Here is a 19,971-nt window from a genome sequence, read left to right as displayed (position 1 = left end):
GGATAGTAGTACTCTGAAACATGTATTAGTAGCAGTTCTTTGGGGGTGTAAGATTACCAATGCTATTTCTGCCCTCCTAACTTCCTATGTTTTCCAAATATTTTAATGAGTATGTGCTCATTTTATAATCGAACATGCACCAATAATTTCTAAACTAGAGAATAATTGGACGTCAGAGGTAGAATTAAAATCTTCTCAAAATCCATTGGTAAAGTATGAAGTCCATGCCCTACCCGATGGAGAGGTTTCAGTGCCCTGGCCATGGGAATTAATTTCACCACCAAATTCAGGAATCCTTATGGATGTCAACAGCTACAGGAAAGCTCTGAAAAAGCAGGAAGCATCATTCAGTCTAGGATTATGCATTTTGAATGTGTTATATTTCCCCAGAGGAGAAACAAAGTTTCAATTCTATGAGAAAAGAAAACTTAAATCTTAAAATAAATAAATAAATAAATAAATAAATAAATAAATAAATAAAAAATCAGAAAACAGATGTGGGTACTAGGCCTAGGATCCCACCACCTCCAAATACTGTAGAAGATAAATGAGTCAAAGACGAACTGAGCCATTTAATATGTGGTTTGTTCTTCTGTCTGCAGTTATTTCCATTTTCTTCTGGTAGAGGAACTCTGATTTTTTTTCCTTCACAATTTCTCCCTCTGAGCATACACATCTCAGTGAGACTGAGTGCATTCTCTCACGAAAGCATGAGTCTGCATGTCATCAGGCCTGGCAGGTCCATATCAGAGGTCAGGGAAAGCCTGGCAACCCAGCCGTGCATTTTCCAGATCAAGCAGTAGGGCTCCCTGAGGGGTCTTGAAAAGAGAATTTCCGCTGCCTGTACATTGGGCTAGTCAGTTTTAAGTCTAACTTTCATAATCATCCTGCCTAAATGTAGAAAACTCTTGCCTGAGAAAGACCTAGATGCACACCCATAGGGGGGGATGTGTAAAAAAATTCTCACAGGAAACACGGAACACAGAAGAAAACTCAGTGTCCTCATGGTCTTTGCATTTTAATCATTTTCCTGGTATTTTGGTATTTTGAGTCTATTCACACCTGAGTCAATTCTACTCTTTGACATCTTACTTCCTCAAACTACTAAATCCCGTACTCATGTGTGTTTAATTGAAACTGACTTAGATAGAGTCTGTTTTACTCACAAAGTATTCTTGTCTACATGGAAATAAAGAAAAGGGGAATAAAGAAAATCCAAAAGAACCTGTACATTTCAGATTGTGTATGTGTGTATATGTGTGTGTGTGTGTGTGTGTGTGTGTGTGTGTGTGTGTGTGTGTATGTGTGTGTATGTGTAGATGGTGAATTGAGAAACACATTAAATTTTAGGTGAGTTTCTCAATTAAGTTTTGTGATAGTAATTATTATCCACATTTTTGGGGTATTGTTAGTGACTATTAGTGATAGGATGAAACCCAATCAACACAGCTTTAACTCTGACACCAGTTCAGACAACTCTACACTTTGAGGGTATTAAAAGGGCCTGATGAGTAGGACTGCCATGTTCAGGGATCTGTGCCATGAACAGCTATGTGATCAGTGTGTAGGATAGAGGGGAGACATGAGTGTCAGAATGACAGCACACATGACTCCTCACAAGTTTAACCACCCAATGGTGGGCTGCTGGAGATTGGAGCCCACCTGAGAAAGAGGCGTTGTGTTTTTAAGTTAGAGGAAATGGGTTTCAGTTCACACTTTTCCTCAACTTGAAAGAATTTTAAAAGTTCCCTAGGTCTATCTTTCTGGAGTTACAAAAGGTGTGCTCTAGACAATAAGAATACTTACATTTGGAACAGGCATAAAATTTATGTTTTTTCATTCAACAAAACTGACTGAAAGCCAATAGATAACAATAATGAACGGTATATTTTTAAAAAGCTCCAGGAAAGATTTTTGAATGTCTTTACTATAGAGGCCAACATAAGCCTCCCACACCTGAGGCCACCTCAGCTCCTCAGAATTTCTTCCTGTGGTGAGCGTGGGAGTGGGAGGGTGGGCTCTGTCCTCTGGCTTCTAGATACCCTCTTTGTGCCATGGCCCTGAACTAGCAACCTGTACACCTGCCTCATCCCAAGAAACCCAGATACATTCCTGCCCAAAGCTGGAGGACATGTTGGCCTCTCCCAGCCCTCCAAAGGTAGAAAAAGAACAGCAAGAAGCAATTGAACATGTTGATGAAGTCCAAAATAGAATAGATAGATTTAATAGACAAGACAATGAGGAAATTTTGAAAGTAGAACAGAATTTATTGCCAGAATCCCACATTCTGGTATAACACTTGTCAACCATCTAAGAGTGTCTGCATTGCTTGGGGGGAGAGGACAAATAGGCTCTATATTATTTGTCCAGAGTTGTAGAGACAGAACTTGAAGACACAAAATTAGATTACAGAATGGATTTTTATTTTGGTAAAAATTGTTACTTGGAAAATAAAGTTCTCTGCAAAGAATTTCATCCGAATGAGGGTAGCAACCCATCTTCAAAGTCCACTGAAATCAATTGGAAACCTGTAGAGGGTTTTACAAAACTCTCAAGTCCAATGCAGAATAAGGCCCTCAGGAGGAGGCAGTGTGAGGACCCAGAAAACTGATCTACCCGGTTTACTGACTCTCCTGATGCAGGTGCCGATGAGTTATAAGAGAGGTCATCAAATACCATATTTGGTCGTTTCCCTTGCAGGACTATTTGGTTCCTGACGTGGATGATGATGATGAAGAAGAAGAAGAAGAGGAGGAGGAGGAGGAGAAGGAGATGGGGCTTATGATGATGAAGGAAAGAATGAGGAAGAACTGGGAGATACTGGTGAAGAAGAGGATGAAGGTGAAGAAGACAAAAATGATGACGAAGTGGAGGAAGGAGAGATGAATGAAGGCAGGAGTGACGAGCATGGAACACTGATGGGTGCCAACCTTCTTTTATTTTTTTTCTTTCTAGTTTTTAATTTTCTCCAGCACATGGGAGCAATTTGCAGTCACCTCCCCTTCCTCCCCTCTTATGCTCAGTTGCCCTGTTTTTCAGGTCTCTCTCTTCTCAACACCATGGTTCTCTGCTTATTTAAGGACAAATACCCTGAGCAAAATGCAATGGGAGAGAATTTCTTTAATGTGTTCACTATGAAGTAAAGATAAAGGACTGAGAATACACACATTCTTAGTCTTATTTAACTATTAACCCCATGGATACACATATTAAAGCATTATGTGATTCTCAGTAATATGTGCAATTTTACATTTTTATGTACGAATTAAAAAAAAAGTTTAAACTTCCTGAATGCCTACTAAATCAGAGCAGAGTGCTAGCTGATCTAACAAAATAACAACAAAAGTTTTATTAATGTAAAGTATTAGGCTTAAAAATGAAATTGAACAAAAATTTATATTTGTGTTTAATAAGAAACAATTATTCACAGAGAAAATGGAAATCTGTCTTAGGTCCTCAAAGACGAGACAGGGCCAGAGGTCACTGCATTATTCAGAGGGGTCTGGAGAGTGGGATGAAAATCAGTAAAGAGCCCGAATCCTTTCTTTTACTACTCCGACAGGAAGTGGCTACTTAGAAGGCATAGGCACAGCACCGCTGTAGCAAGCATCTCACCACTTCCGTTGTACCTGTGGTCAGCACGGCTACCTTGCTTCAGCCACTCCCCTTGCCCTCCTTAACACTAGCTAGGCCCCATCACTAAAGGAGCTTCCATGAAGAGAGATAACCCAGCATTCTGGCACATCTTTCCTGGTATTGCCTCAGCATTATATTCCTCTGCATTTTACCTACAATCTGCTCCTGGCACTTCACACTCCTGCTCTTCTCAACCCTGGGCTTCTGGAGTTCATGAAACAATAACTGCTCAGACCAGCATGGGCCAGACACAACTGTGGCTGTTATGCCAGGCTGCTGAAGGTGAAAATGCCACAGATGTTTACAAATCCCTGCTGAAATAGAGTACTAAGTCCCAAACATTGGGTGCAGGCCTCACAAGAACAGAATGAATAGCCTTTAGGATGAACCAATTGAAGGATCTTGCTTATACCAAGCTATCACTTGCCAGGGATGGGGCCTACAAGATAAAGACGTACTTATTTCTGAACCAAGGGAAGAGGCAAGCCAGAGTCCTATGTACCTACTACAAGACTCTGTGGAAACAATAAGCTACTGATAGCTTCAGTCTAGATAGAAAGATTTGATATGCATAATTTTGAACTAGGGTGTCATTCTCATCACAAGCACAAAGACTCAGGGATGGGGAAAACACTTTATCTGCATCTTACTGTTATGGTACATGGACACCCCATCCTCTGGCTGGGTCAGAGTGTTTGACAGCCATGAAATGGGTATTACAGTCTGTGATAATGGGCTCCTTGGATTCTTCCTTCTGCAAGTCACCAAGTAACACCCTTTTGCCATATTACTATATTATGGGAATAAGTAGACAAGTATCTTTTACAAAGCACTGGGAATTGCCTGCCATCCATGCTGCAGATGTACCTACTTTCAGTCATTTGCTCTTCCATCATTTGAGAATAAGAACAGCATTTAAAGCATGCCTTTCCATGATAGGGAGAGAGAAAGGTGTGTAAATTAAGGTAAGCCAAAATACTTGTTAATTACATTTTCTACAACAGACATCTGCCAGATGCTCTATATTAATTACTGTATATAGTCCTCCCAACAATGCTAGTGAAAGATGATTAATTATTTCCATTTGCAGATGAGAACAAAACATGTCTTAAATAACTACTATCACTTATCCAAGACCACCGAGTTAATGAGAGGAATGCTCAGGACCACAGTCAGAGTGCCCTGACTACTAAATACCAAGAGACCTTCCACTCATAAATGTACACACACACACACACACACACACACACACACACACACACACACACACACACACACACATTTGCATACCTGGCCACATACTAGCCTCCTTTCCTCATGTAAACAGAGAAAATTCACAAACAAAAGTTCATACCACTTTTTGCATATACTCCTGTCCATGTGTACACCCTCTCCAGGCTGGCTCAGGCTTTTCACCTCATGACTGGCTCATAGGAGTTCATGGTTCTACTTGGTTGATGCAATACCAGAAAAGTAAGTTAAACGTGGGCAAACCAGCTGCTCCATCTGTCCACTCCTGGGCTCCTGGCTGATTGAGCCAGCAATTGGCACTAGGCTCCAAGGAGTCCTTGACCAGCTGTCTTTACTAGATCAATAGTCACTTTGAGACTCTTTCCGGGGCTCTGGGTTTTTGCTTTCCCAATGATCTGTGACCCTATACCCTCCCTCATTGAAGGAACATTTGACCTTTTAAGTAGGGATGTTCAGTTAAGGTAAGGCTTCTGAGGCTGGTTGAAGAGCAACACATCTTAAGCAACTTAGCACTCTGGCCCTGGCAGAACTCAGGGCTTGCTTGTTGATGACTCACTGAGCAACAGTGAAGATGAGAAGCCCCCAACAGCTTTGGTGGATGGAGATGTTTTAGACTTCAAACTCTGTGCTGCTCATAAAAAAATTGTAACAAAAGTATCCTTAAATTCATCTTTTTCTCTAAGATAGGGAAGAATCTGGGGCTCAAAAGCCTGGTTGCTCCCTTGCTTTCCATATAAGATGAGAATGTTAAGCTCCAACTTTCTGGTAAATTCCACCATCACAGGCAGATAACAAATTGAGATCTCTATGGAGTCAGGGTTCTGCTCTTCTCCCCTGTAACCCCCCCCCCATCTCTCCTCTCACTCTCATCCTTATTCCTAACTCCACTCTCCAATCATCTCTGGCTCCTTCCATTTGGCAAGTCCTCTAATACCCTTCAGGCTTTGTGACTTTAGCGTCCTGTTCCCATCTGATTCACATCTGACAGTTTAGATTCATCTTTTACGGTTTCTGCTGAGAACCTCTTCTTCAGATCTGATCCCTCAGAATCTCACTTAAAAATGGCTCCTCCCCTGTTCCCAAAGTCTCATCCCTCAGAACAATTCACAGGCTACAGGATGAATCTACCCACACACCTCCTGCTGCCCCCCACACAAACATTGAGAACACTGGGGGGGAAGAGTCTCCCTATCATCTATATTGTGAAAGGGACACACACCCTCCCATTCCACAGAAGCTGTATTCTGTTGTGCTGCCTCCAATTTAAATGTCAGTATAATTTGCCCTTATAAAAATACAGCTCTCTCTACTTTCTCCACCAGGGACTACATCTGTAACCAAGGTAACAAAATCCAGGTGCAGCAGCCCTACCATCACTGTTTCTATGAGGATGGAGAGAGTACAGAGAGGGCAAAGGATAGGAAAGGTACCAAGACACTGCACGAGCTGTGTCTGTCAGGGATGCATGTCATCCTGCCAAGGAAACATTCACCTCTGCTTTACAAGGAAACATGGCCATCTGTCAGCAGGAATTCTCTTCTACCTAATATCAAAGGTTTTGCTTGATCCACTGAGTTTAGCTAAAAGAAATGGTCATTTTCAGAAACAAATCTTGTAAAGCCATTGACTGGCTTGCCTAAATCCAAATGCCCCTGTGTAGTTGAGCTGGCTTTTCTAATTGAGGTAGATCTCTCTGCCCCCACACTCAGTAGCAAAGGTTCATTTTCATCACCAAACATAGTGGTAGTGTTTCACATATCACATACATAATAAACACACCTGCCATGCTCTGGTGTGTATATGCCAGTACATGCGTCTGTGGGTGCATATTCTTGCATGCCTTTGTGTGTATATATGGGTATGCACAAAGGTTTAACAACTTCCTTAGTGACAGTACTTATCAGAGCTAGTAAGGCTCCAGATTTGTGGCTCCGATGCCTTTTTTGTAGTATGCTATGCTATCCCCAGAGCAGACCCTCAAAAAAAGTGAGCAAAGACCATAAATATATAATAAATTTTAGTGCCATCTGACTGGAATTCAAGACATGCCACAACCTGGAAAGAACAGATAAGCCAAGAAGAATAAACAGGAAGTGACCTCTTTTGAGACTGAGCTGAAGACTGAGCCAAATCCCCTGCCTTGATCAAGAGTGAACTTATAATGACCCCTGCTAGGTGTCTGGAACTTACCCCAGTGTCTTATTCCTGCCAGAGCACAAGGAACTAAGTGACTGTTGGAAGTACTGTGTGCAGATAAGGAGGTGGGAACATCCACTTGTGTGGGTTCATCCACAGAGCATGAACACAGCAGTGAGAAGGGGCATCTATGTCACAACAGACGAGGGGCAGAAAGATTTTACCAACCAGATATTTTTAAGGACTGCTGCAGAACAGCATTCTCCAAGCAGTACAGGGGCATTGAAGATAATAACTCACAGCAGCAATAGCTGCACACACAAGAACTGTACAGGAACAAGCCTGCCAAAACTCCAGCATGAATGGCCGAGGAGCCCAAGAGGCTCCGCCTATAGTTTCAGAGCTATTAGCAATTGGTGCTTACTGGAGGAGGCAGAGTCCGTTTTCTTCAGGGATGCAACCCACATAGTTTGCCCATGCTCTAGTGGATGGCCCTACACCCACACTCGTGCCATTAGGACTAAATCGATTTGGGGAGCTCAAAATAAAAAGGAGTGCCTGGAGTTAAAAAGGGAAAGTGGTGGTGGGTTACAGAAGAGCTGGAGGGGAGAAAGGGGGGACACGATTGGGCAGGGACTGGATTTAATAAAAAGGCATTATATTCACAAACAATAAAAAGGATTTTAAAAGGTGTGTGTGTGTGGGGGGGTATTCCAGACTCAGCATGCACCCAAAGGGAATTGTTTGCTTTGCTGTGATAGAATGTTCTGATCTCCACATTGGCACCTGCCCTCTTTATCTCTAATACAGCGATATCCATTCACTCTTTGTCCCCTCAGGGTTTATGACTTTCAACTTTTTGTGAGTTATACTGACCACTCTGACCTCAACCAGTTCAGTATCCAACTCTATTACTGACCTATAATTGAAATTCTGCTCAGTAGAAATGGAGATCTAGTCACACCTGCATTGGTACCATACCTTCAAGATTAACTCAGGCATGCCCAGGGCTCAGCCTCTGGCATCTGCTGTGCCCTGCTCTGCTCAGATTCGTCATGACACTTCAATAAGGGGATGTTAAACAGAACTTTCCTTTTGACTCAGCAGTTGTCCGAGTCTCCAGAGTTAAGAGTAAAGCAGTAGGGAGCGATCCCCAATAACGAAAGCTAAGCAAAAGGCCAGCAAAGATGCTCCTTTAGGGTTTGAAGTCTGCACAGCTGTGAAGTCTGTACAGCTTTTTCAGTGTAGCTTTCCCCCATACAGTTAAGGAAATAGTACATATGGACAATAATAGCTAGATATATCAAGACCCTCACTTTCCAGAATGACTAGAATAACCAGACTGAAAGGAGAAGACTCAAACAACACTGTAGATCAACTAGCCCTAATGGATATTAGTAGAGTCTTTACCCAACACTAACAAGATACATTGTTTTCAAGTACACATGGCATAATTTGAAGCATGCATTAGGTGTTGGGTAATAAAATAAATATCAATAAATTTTAAATAGGTAAAACCGTAAAATATTATCTGTGCACAATGGAATAAAGACGGAAGTAAATGCAAAAAATGCATGATTTAGAAACATAGAAATGATATATAATATGTTCAAATAACAGATGAGTAAAGAACAGAGCAAAGTATAAATTGGAAAATAAAACTTTAAAATGAGTAAAATTGAAAACATAAAATATCAGAATAGGGATTTCAGGAAAAGCAGTATTCATAGGAAATATCATAATTATAATGTTAAGTACATTTAAAAAGAAGAGAGACTTGAAATCAAACTATCACTTTAAGAAACAGAAGTGCAAACTAAACCCAAGACAAACACAGAAAGGCGATACTAGAGGTAAGATAAACTAGACTAGAAGAACATTAGTGGAAGCCAGTGATAACAGTTTATTCCCTGAAAACTATATATATATATATATATATATATATATATATATATATATATATATCCAGAATGAATAAGGAAAAAAGAAGAGGAGAGGTTGCTTTTGAAAATAGGAAATGAAGGTGAGAACATCATTAATAACCTTAACTGAAAAAGGGAATAAAATGAGATATCAGGAGAAATCATGTGGCAATAAAACAGATAACTAGAATAAATAAAGCCCTGTGAAGATCATACTCAGACACTGATTTGAGAATGAATGGAAATTTTAATTTATCTATAATTAATGAAGCTATTGAAGTGGTAATGAAAAAATGACCCATGAAAGAAAGTTTAGGACCATGGAGCTTCCTGAGAGAGTCTTCCTAAACAGTGAGTGACATAAACCAGTTCTTCCCAACCATCAGAGAACAGGTGAAGAGAAAACACTTTCCACCCTGTTATAGGAGATGAAATTTACCTTGACACCAAAAAGCCAATACATCATCATCAAAGAAAAGTACAGATGTACATCCTTTAGGCATACAGATGCAAAATGACTTCAATAAAACCACACAATTATTAAAAGAATTTACACTATGGACAATTGGAATTTATCTTGGGCATTGCAGGTTGATAAAAAAAATCAGTCATAATAAACAATATTAATATAATAGTAAAACACCTTATATGTCATCTGCACAGAGAAAGGGCATTTGAAAAGACATAATACCTTTTCGTGCTTAAAACAACCAACAAAAAAAACTAGGAACAGAAAAACCCTAATAAAGACCATATATAAAAAGTCAACAGTTTGATTTTTGTTTGTCTACTTGAGGGGTTAAAACAGAGTCTCACTAGGCATCCTTAGCTGGTTTGGAGCTTGCTATATAGACCAGGTTGGCCTCAACCTCATAAAGATCCACCTGGCTCTGCCTTCCAAGTACTGAGGTTAAAGAACAAGTCCACGATTAATATCATGCATGGATGTAAGAGACTGTAAGCCCTGGTCCCAAGATTAGGACTAAGAAATAGACACTTGTGTTCTTGGTCTTCTGCTTAGCATCATGTTGAAGGTTCTAGGCAGGGCAACTGAAAATATAAAGGAGAGAACAAAGGAATGGAAAAGCAACCACTTTGGAAAGAAGAATGAAATTACCCCTATTGCCGCACAGCATAACATTATTTTTTGCAAAGTCCTATCAATCCAAAAGGAAATCATTGAAGACAATGCATGTGTTTAGCAGGGTTGCAGGAAAAAATACAGCAAAAGTCAGGTTCATTTCTACACAATCAGTATGAACAAACCAAAATGAAGTTAAGGAAAAGTGTCATTTGCAAATAGAAAACCAAAATGAATAAAATGCTTTGGCATAAGCTTATCAAAGAAAGTAGGAAACTTACAAGTAAACTCCTATTAAGATTCCAGCTTCACAGATGCAGAGATCCATGGCCAAGCTATAGGCGGAGCTCCAGAAGTCCAATCAATGGGAGAGGAGGGATCATATGAGCAAGAGATACAGAGACCTTGACTGGAAAAAGTACAGAGACAACTAGCCAAACTAGTGGAAACACATGAACTATGAACCAATAGCTAAGGAACCCCCATGGAACTGGACTAGGCTCTCTGGATAAGTGAGACAGTTGTTTAGCTTGAACTGTTTAGGGGGCCTCCAGGCAGTGAGACCGGAACCTGTCCTTAGTGCATGAACTGGCTTTTTGGAACCCAGTGCCTAAGCTGAGACACTGCGCAGCCTTGGTGCAGGAAGGAGGGATTGGACCTGCCTCAACTGAATGTACCAGGCTCTGCTGACTCCCCATGGGAGACCTTGCCTTGGAGGAGGTGGAAATGGGGGATGGGGGTGGGAGGAGGAAGGGCAGGGGAATCCATGGTTGATATGTAAAACGAATAGAAAATCTCTTAATAAAAAGGAAAAAAAAAAGATTCCAACTTCAGTCCATTAAGATTGAACTAGAGAAGGAGACCCACACACCTACCCAGGGTGGCCTGCCCAAAGTAGCAAGGAGAAAACATGGACCTGCCCAGCGCAAATATACGGTGGGATATAGGAGAGAAAGAGACAGACAGACAGAAAGTGGAGAGAAGCAGATCTGAAGAGGTGAAAGGGCTGAGGTGCAGGCTGAGGTGAGTGGCCTGCTTGCTACCCGGGGCCTTGGTGATGCCCGGTTCTGGGCTGCTTGCTGCCAAGGGCCATGCCTGGGTCTGTGGACCTGCAGCAGCCATGGTCTGTGTTGATGCCCCAGGCTCCTGTTGCCACCCAAGGTGAGAGGATAGGTCTCCACCGAGTTGGTCCCGCCCCTCACTGGCGGCAACACTAGGGATATCTGGATCTGACCCTCAGTTGTTGCAGCACTCCAGAGAGCAGGTCGGGCACCTTGCTTGGGCAACACCACAGAGCTGACCCCTTTGGTGGGGTAGGGGGAACAAGCTGGCCCTAAGGATAGAAGAGTGAAGCTGGCTCTGAGAGTGGGAGAGTGGGAGAGCTGGTCCCTGACCCTCTTGTCCTCCATGTGGAGGACGGGTGAGGAAAAGATGCCCTTCCCCCTTGGCTCTCACCACCTGTGGCAAGCAGAAGAGCTCAGCCAGCCCCTCACCAGCTACAGAAATGAGCAGACTAGGCTCTGCCCCTAGCCTGGGCAGCAGAGTAGAGCTGACCCTGTGGACAGGGAGCAGGTGAGCTGGCCTTAGAGCCTGAGTGTGGGAGATCTGGCCCTTCATCTGCCATATGGTGGAATGGACGAGGGAGAGATGCTCTCCCCCAACACCCCTCACCACTTGTGGCAGGTGGGAGAGCTTGCCCTGAGGTCATGAGAATAGAAGAACTGGCCCTGCTCCTCACCAGCTTCAGCCATCAGGAGCGTGATTCCTGTACCTCTCCTGGACAACACAGTAGAGCTGGTCCTGAAGGTGAAGGTGTGGGTGAGCCAGCCCTGAGGGCATGAAAGCAGGAAAACCAGCCCCACTCTTTGTTCCTTGATGCATAGGGTGAACTAGCAAGGGCAGTGCTGGAGAGCTCACCCTGGTAGTGAGGATGGGGGAGAGCTAACAGATTGATCAACCCTGCAACCACCCAGGCTCCGAACCAGGAATATGAGTTGGCCCACCCCAACATCTACCCCATCTATAATCTGCTGGAGCACATGAAGGGGATGGTCCTTCAGATCCAACACTGCAGGATCTCCACAACACAGGGAAACAACAGGATATCCAACAGAAGTCCCAGCGAGGGCCCAAAGTCGATAGTGTAACAGAATCCAGAGGCCTCAAACCAGAACAATAATTCTTTGCAATGAACACTTGTAAGTTAAGATATATGGACTAAAGGTATACTGTGTGACTCACTGTGTCACACTGCAGCTTCCATTATGAGATTTTTCTTTTTTTTTCTATTAAATTTTATTTTATTTTTTTTGGGGGGGTTGCAAAGGCAGCAGGCAGATATGAAGGGACAGGGAGATGAATGAGATCAAGATGCATGATGTTAAAGACACATAGAATAAATAAAAAGTTTTTAAAAAAAGATTCCAGTTTCCTTCTACTCAGGGGCTCATATTTCTAACCCCAAAATGCATGTGGAAGTGTAAAGTACTTCATCACAAAACAGTACTAAAAATTAAAAATAAAGTTGGAAGATTCCTTTCCTAATGTCAATACTTTGTACAGAGCTGAATAGTATTTGATACCAGCAAAAGAATACACCTCTACATTGGTAAAACAGAACTAGACCAATAATAAATCCATACATTTATAACCAATTGATTTTCATAATCTGTGCCAAGACAATTTAAAATGAATATAACTCAACAGTCTTTGTAACAGATAAATACATAAATACAACATGTGCAACAATGCCTTAAAACATACCTTAATTGAATAAATAAAAGAGCTAAAATTATAAAACTAAGAAGAAAATATAGGAGTATAAGTCTGTCACCTCAGGTTAAGCTACATTTGGGGGGGGATTGTTTGTTTTTGTTTGTTCTAGTTATGACAGCAAAGCAAAATTAGCCAAGGGAAAAAAATTGGTTCCATCAAAATAAAGACCTTTTATATAACAAAGAACACTTAAGAAAGTGAAGGGCTGAAGAGATGCAACAGAAGTTAATAGTGTATACTGCTCTTCCAGAGGACCTGAGTTTACCAAGAGGAACTGCTCACAACCACCAATGACTAGCTCCAGGGGGAGCCAACTCTTCTGCCCTGTTCAGATACCTTCACACAAGTACGCATACACACACACACACACACACACACACACACACACACACACACACAGGGAGAGAGAGAGAGAACACAAGCAAACACATACACATAATTGAAAATAAAATAAACCTTTATTAAAAGACAATGAAGTGAGATAACAACACACAGTGATAGAACGAGTTTGAAAATATATCTGATAGAATTCAGAATATATAAAGATCATTTAAATTACAACTCAACAATAAAAAGACAAATAACTAAATTTTAAGATTAGCAAAAATAATTATAAAAAGAATTTCTTCAATAATATGCATAAGTGGCCAATAAACATCTGAAAAGGTGATAAGCACCATAATCTAATCAAAAAATAAATCAAAACCAAGAAAGATGCTACTTCTCTCTGCTGGAATGGATAAAATAAAAAAATTAAATGGTATTAAATATTTAGTGAAGGGTGTAGGGAAATTGGAATCCTCATCCATTGCTAGTTGGAAGTAGAACAGCATGGCTGTAGCTGTAGCTCAGTGCTGGAGCACTTGTCTTGTATGCATAGGGCCATAAGTTCAATCCTCAATACTGCTCCCCAAATAAAACAATAGAAAACAGCAGAAAAAATGTCCATTTGCTGATACCGTGATAAACAAGTGTTGCCCATCTCCACTCTGTATGTTACTCCTCTGTAAAATACCAATGCCCACCACAGGATAAACTTGCAAACATTGTCAGACATGAAGGGCAATACATTACATAATAACATTTATGAGAAACATGCAGACTGGGAAAATATAGAAGGCAAAAAATACATCAATGGATTCCAAGGGCTGGAAGAAGTGGGGAATGGAAAATGTCTTTCAGAATTGGGTGGTGACAGCAGTTGTATAGCCTTGTGAATGTATTAATGTTAACCCACTAGTGACTTGTCTATTAGAATGAATATTGGAATATGTGAAATGAGTCTCACTTTTATCAGTTTTAACAAGAAGATATTAAACAAACACAAAGTAAGGAAGGTTTTATTTTTTTTAAAGATAAAATTCTGTCTTCAAAAAATGCAAACATAAAATTAAGTAAGTTCATTCCAGATTAGAGTATAACAGGGATATGTAACAAGTGTAACACTTGGTCCAGGTTAGATCCTAAACAGGATGGGAAAACACTGTAAAGGCACTGTGGTATCTGCTGTGATTGGAATGTGGGATAACAGATTAAGTAATCACCTTAATGCAAACCTCTAAAGGTGGCAGCTGTATAGTGCAGGTAGGGAAGATAATCAACATTTTCTTGGTGCATACACACTGGAACATTTAGGAAGAAGGTGAGGTGATTTTTCATTTGTATTGAAAGCATGCAGTGAGGAAGTCTGTATCTAGGGAGTTTTCTCACTGGATCCCGCCAAGCCTCAGCAGTCCCGTAGCTCACTTATAAAATAAACACACAGATGCTTATATTATTTAAACTGTTTGGCCTAATGGCTCAGGCTTCTTGCTAACTATTCTTATATCTTAAATCAACCCATTTCTATTAATCTATAAGTTGCCACATGGCTTGTGGCTTACCAGTATCTTTACGTGTTGCTTGTCATGGAGGCAGCTGGCAATGTCTCTCCGCCTCAGCCTTCCACTTTCCAGAATTCTCTTCTCTGCTTGTCCCGCCTATACTTCCTGCCTGGCTACTGGCCAATGAGTGTTTTATTTATTAACCAATCAGAGCAACACATTTGACATACAGAACATCCAACAGCAGAAGTCAGTTAGCAGACAAGATAACAGTGGATGAACCTAGGAGCCTAGCAAACTTCCTGTAACTGTGAAATTATTTCCAAATAAAAGAATATGATAAACACATACTGCATGGATTGCATTTAACAGGGATACATTATTGTTTGAAATGCTGAGAATAAGTGACTGTGAGTGCTCAACCACAGATGGGACAGCTATATCAACTCCATACTACAGCCCAGAACAGCACTGAAGAGTGCCAAAGGAGTCGAAGGAGAGTGATGTGAAATACCATCCTCTAGACCTAACATGGCTGTTGTACACATGAACTTTGCCAATATTCTTTGCCTTTAAGTAATATAAAGTGCAGGCAATACTGTTTTCCTGCATTTATTTTTTTAAAATGATCCTATTAGGTTGGTGAGATGGCTCAAGAAGGTAGAGGCACTTGCCACCAGCCTGATGACCTGAGTTCAGTCTCTAGACTCATGTGGTGCACGACCCATTGCAATAAGCTTATCAGTGCTTCAAATCTATTACTTTAAATATAAATATTTACATGGCTATTTGATCCCATGACTATTTAAAAAAAAGCAATATGGTCAAAATTGTTTTTGGGAAAAAAATCAGTACCCAGGCAATAGAATATGGCTGAACTAAAATTATGCTAATGAATTTTTGTTTAAATTCACATTCACCAATGTTTGAGAACTATGAGGGCCACCAGATTCCTGTAATCACATTTACCTCATCCTTTCTCTTCTCCAGCTCCTCATTCAGTTTCTCCTTGTTCTTTAAACCTTTGGTACTTTGTTCACTCCTGGAAACCTGAAGAGTGTTTACAGTGAGCAGCCTTGTATTTTACCTTTAAGAGCTAGTAAGCCTGAGATAATGGCCGAGCATTTATAATTAATATTAAGCCTCTGTGAAATTATTTTATAAAAGGCTGCAGGACTGCAGGTGAGATATCTGTCACAACCGAAAGCCAGGTGGGACACAGAAAAACGTTTAGCTACAATTCATTGCTCTTTACTCTTGACTGTGAATGTGTTATGTATTTCTAGCCACTTCAAGTTCTTATTGCCTTGATCTCCCTCCTAAGATTAACTGTGTCCTGGAACTCTGAACTAAAATAAACTCATTTGTGACCCTAGTGAGGACCCCTAGTAATGGAGATTATGGGATGTAAACTGGTAGGCAAGCAAGGCTTCCAGTGGTGGGACTAGGTTGAAATCAGATGATACTTGCACAGAGCGTCTAAAAACTGACAGCAGGGCCCCTTTGCTGAGGACAACCACCACACAGATCATCGAATGTAGAGAGGTCGAGCTGGTGTCTGCATGGAGCCTTTACTCTACATTCTAGTCTCTTTGGTGGTATGGGAAAGTATTCTTCAGACAACTGAAAGAGAAAGCTGTACACCAGTGCAGCCACAAACCCTTCAACATGCAATCTGTTCTGCCTGCAAGATGTGCTTGGGCAATGGTGGTATAGAACTTGTAGGAGTGGCCATACAATATTAAGCTTAACTTGAGGCACATGCCATGAGAGGGAGCATATGATGCCTGGATGACCGAGAACATGAGACTGGATAGCACAGAGACTGAGGGTAGAATCAAATACAACTGCCTCTGCCCCAAATCAACAAAATTATTCTTAGTGATATTCTATATTCACAGAGCAAAGCCTTGTTTAGTCATCATCAGAGAGTCTTCCTCCAACAGCAGATGGGAGCAGATTCAGAGACCCACAGACAGACATCAAGCAGAGAGAGAAAGAGTCTAAATTGATGTTTCTATCATCAAGCCCCTCCCCTAGGTGATCAGAGAACTTCACAGAAGAGAAGGAAAGATTGCAGGAGTTAGAGGTAATAGAGGGCAACCATAGAATGTGGTCCACTGAATCAACTAAACAGGGCTCATGTAGGCTCACAGAGACTGAAATGGCCAGCACCAGGTCCTCTGCATATATGTTATGGCTGTTAGCTTGGTGTTTTTGTGGGACTCCTAACAGTGGAAATGGGTGTGTCTCTGACACTTATGCCTACTCATGGGACCCTTTTCCTCTATTGGGTTGCCTTGTCCAGCCTCAGTATGAGGGGTTTTGCCTTGTGTTATTGTATTGTGTTTTATCTTGTTTGGTTTTTGTCTCTTGGAGGCCTGCTCCAAGAAATGAAAGGGGAGTAGGTCTGGAGGAGAGCAGAGTTGGGGAAGCCAGGAGCAGTGGAGAGAGGGGAAATTGTGATTCTGATGTGTCGCACGAGAGAAGACTCTGTTTTCAGTTATAAAATAAAATAGACCCTTTCCCTCAGTCACTTTGTCAGAATATTTTATCACAGCATGATAAATACAACTAGAACAGCATGGTCTTGAACCTAGAAGCCACTTATAGCTATAATGAGAATGCCCTGGATATTTTTACCAAGTCACCAAAAAAAAAAAAAAAAAAAAAAAAAAAAACCAGCTACTGTAGGATAGTTGCAGGTAGACATGAGGCAAAGCCCTGAAAACTCTATGCAAATAGTCTCTAATAGGTTACTCTGTACTAAGTGGAGTCAATGGTCAACCTGGCTCCCTGGCCTCACAAACACTATGACTTAGTATCTTTATCCTAATAATTGTTTCTGAAAACTTCCTCAGAGACAGAATGAAACTCCACATTTGCACACAAGTAACAGATGGCACCATCCTTGAAACACATGGGAGCCAGTTACCCTGGGTGATGTAGGATGTATACAGGAAGTAGTGCTTACTACATGCCAAGGAGTACTCTAAAGAGCTTTGTAGTAACTGGACCACTGAATTCCCACAATGTCCCAAGCAATTGAGTCTCTAAGTAGAAGCATTGGATTTTGTTCTACAGAACTCTGCATTCTGAATCTTATGTTTCTAAAGTCAATTAAGCCTGAGATACTGAGGAAAATGGCCCTAATTATATTTTCCTTCCATGTTACCTTCCTCTAAACAAAAGTGACACAAGTCTAACGTGTTTCATCTTCTCACTTACATGGGTCATTTTATTTCTGTATTCCCTCCTCTAATCCAGGCCCTTGGAAAAGTTCTGCATTACCTCTTCCAATCCAGGTCTTTGCAAAGGCTCTAAGTTTTGACTTTTTATACCCCTTTAGTGCTCCTGCCTACAATCCAAGGTCAATGCAGTGTTTTCTTTCCACTGTTGCCTTATAAGAGCCCTTGGGTACTTTGTGCTATGTTTAAAGACTGCTTGGAACTTTACCAAATAATGTGAGAGTGGGACTGAGTAGAACTGCAGTCTCAGCCTTATAACTCAATTCCAGGATCCCTTGAGAACCAATGGTTGTATAACAATCCCCTAGAATTTTTAGGTTTCAGGCCCCAGTAAGACAGCCTCTCCTGGTAACTGTGATTGTAATGACATTTGCTTGTCACTATTAAGATGATTAACAGAATTACCCATTTGAGGAAGCTCGCATCTTGTCACTGTCCACACTGCTTACAATTCTGTCCATCATCCTGTAGCCAGCTGGCCTCTGTGTAGGCTCATAGAACTCCAGAGAATGCCACTTCAAAAGCCTGAAAGGCTGACTCTGCAGACTGTAGTTGTTGCTCTTGAATAACTTTCCACTGAAAAGAGGAGCTTAGACATTCACTCTATAGCTAGAGCCCTGTGAAAATTAAGGAAGTCTGAAATGGTTCACAAGAGTATAAGCAAAGCATATTAAAAACAATAAAAAGCATAAACTCTGAACATAGTAAGGGCAGTCAGTAGCTTCCAAGTCATTTCCAAGAACAGCCATACTCAGCACTTGGCACCTGAGCAAATCAGCCTTCTCCAAAGATTCAAGTACTAGCCACCAGAGGCATTTCATGAGACCTATGCCATCCTCCATCTGCCTTATTGTCAGCAGAAAACAGATAGACCGTGAGTATCATGCAAGAGTCTTTCTTTCAGAGGTGAGGATTGTTTAGGGCAAAATTGAGGACATGGTTTCATGAAGTTCTCTAAGCTCCAAACTCATGAAGTTTTATACATTAAGTAGTCAGAGCTCTTATGTATCTATTCTTATCTTTAATAAGTGATTTATCATGCTAAGTGTCTGAGATAGCCTACAGTGTGAGCCCTCAGTTGACCCTAACATGTGGTCTGTGTCTGATACTCTAGAGGAGCCAGTATAAAAGGGAAAACTGCTGCCTTCCCCAGATGAATAGCTGCCAGATCTGATGGCAAGATAACAAGTTCAATGTTAGCCTAGGCAACTGAGATCCTATCTCAAAATAAATGTAGAAAAGGTCAGGGATCATAGGGCATAATGCTTATCTAGAAAGTGTGAGGCCCTAGGTTTAATCCATAGTATTGAAAATGTAAAAAGAAGAAAAAGGAATTTGTAAGGCCTGATAAGCCTGACCTGTAGAACTAAGGAAGGAGGAGGAGGAGAGAGAAAGGAGAATGAGAGGAAAGAGCAGGAGAAGTAGGAAAGAAATCCGATCATGACAGGAAGCCACTGTCAAAACAGAAGAATTTCCTGCTGTGGAATAATGCTTATGCACACTGGTTTAATAAAACACTAATTGACCAGTAGCCATGAAGGAAGTATAGGTGGAATAAGCAAACAAGGAGAATTCTGGGAAAAGGAAGGCTGAGTCAGGAGACGCCAACCTGCCATCCAGGGAGCAGCCTATAATGACACACAGGCAAAGCCATGGAAAACATGGCAATTTATAGATTAACAGAAATGAGCTGGATTTAAGTGTAGGAGCTAGTCAATGGTAGCCTGAACTAATGCCCAAGCAGTTTTAATTAATGTAAACCTCTATGTGTTTACTTGGGTCTGAGCATCTGCGGACCAGGTAGGACATGGGAAAACTTTCAGCAACATTTCTCCTTCCTATTTCCCTATATTCAGCCCACTCAGCCATTTATTTTCTCTTTTGCTAAATTTTAGGCTAAGTGTATCCAGAGTCATTTCTCATGAGCACAACTGGGGCCTCTGATTTTTTAATGTGACATATAAAGGAGATTAGCAACTGTCACTTCCACCTTCACACCAAGAAAAGGCTGAACACATTGAAAACTCTGAAGTAATGGGAAAATAGAAAGTCAAAGTCTAGCAGGTGCAGAAACCACACGGACTTCATGACAGGGAAAC

At 41.2% G+C, this 19,971-nt stretch overlaps 1 pseudogene; it reads left to right on the top strand.

The window, feature by feature from the left end:
* Window positions 1-710: 710 nt before the first annotated feature.
* LOC114699325 overlaps window positions 711-19,971 on the top strand; it is a 127,844-nt pseudogene continuing 108,583 nt past the window's right edge.

Source organism: Peromyscus leucopus, chromosome 9 (genome assembly GCF_004664715.2).
Source record: "Peromyscus leucopus breed LL Stock chromosome 9, UCI_PerLeu_2.1, whole genome shotgun sequence".
Taxonomy (NCBI): Eukaryota; Metazoa; Chordata; class Mammalia; order Rodentia; family Cricetidae; genus Peromyscus; species Peromyscus leucopus.
This window is presented reverse-complemented; position numbering and strand designations above follow the sequence as displayed.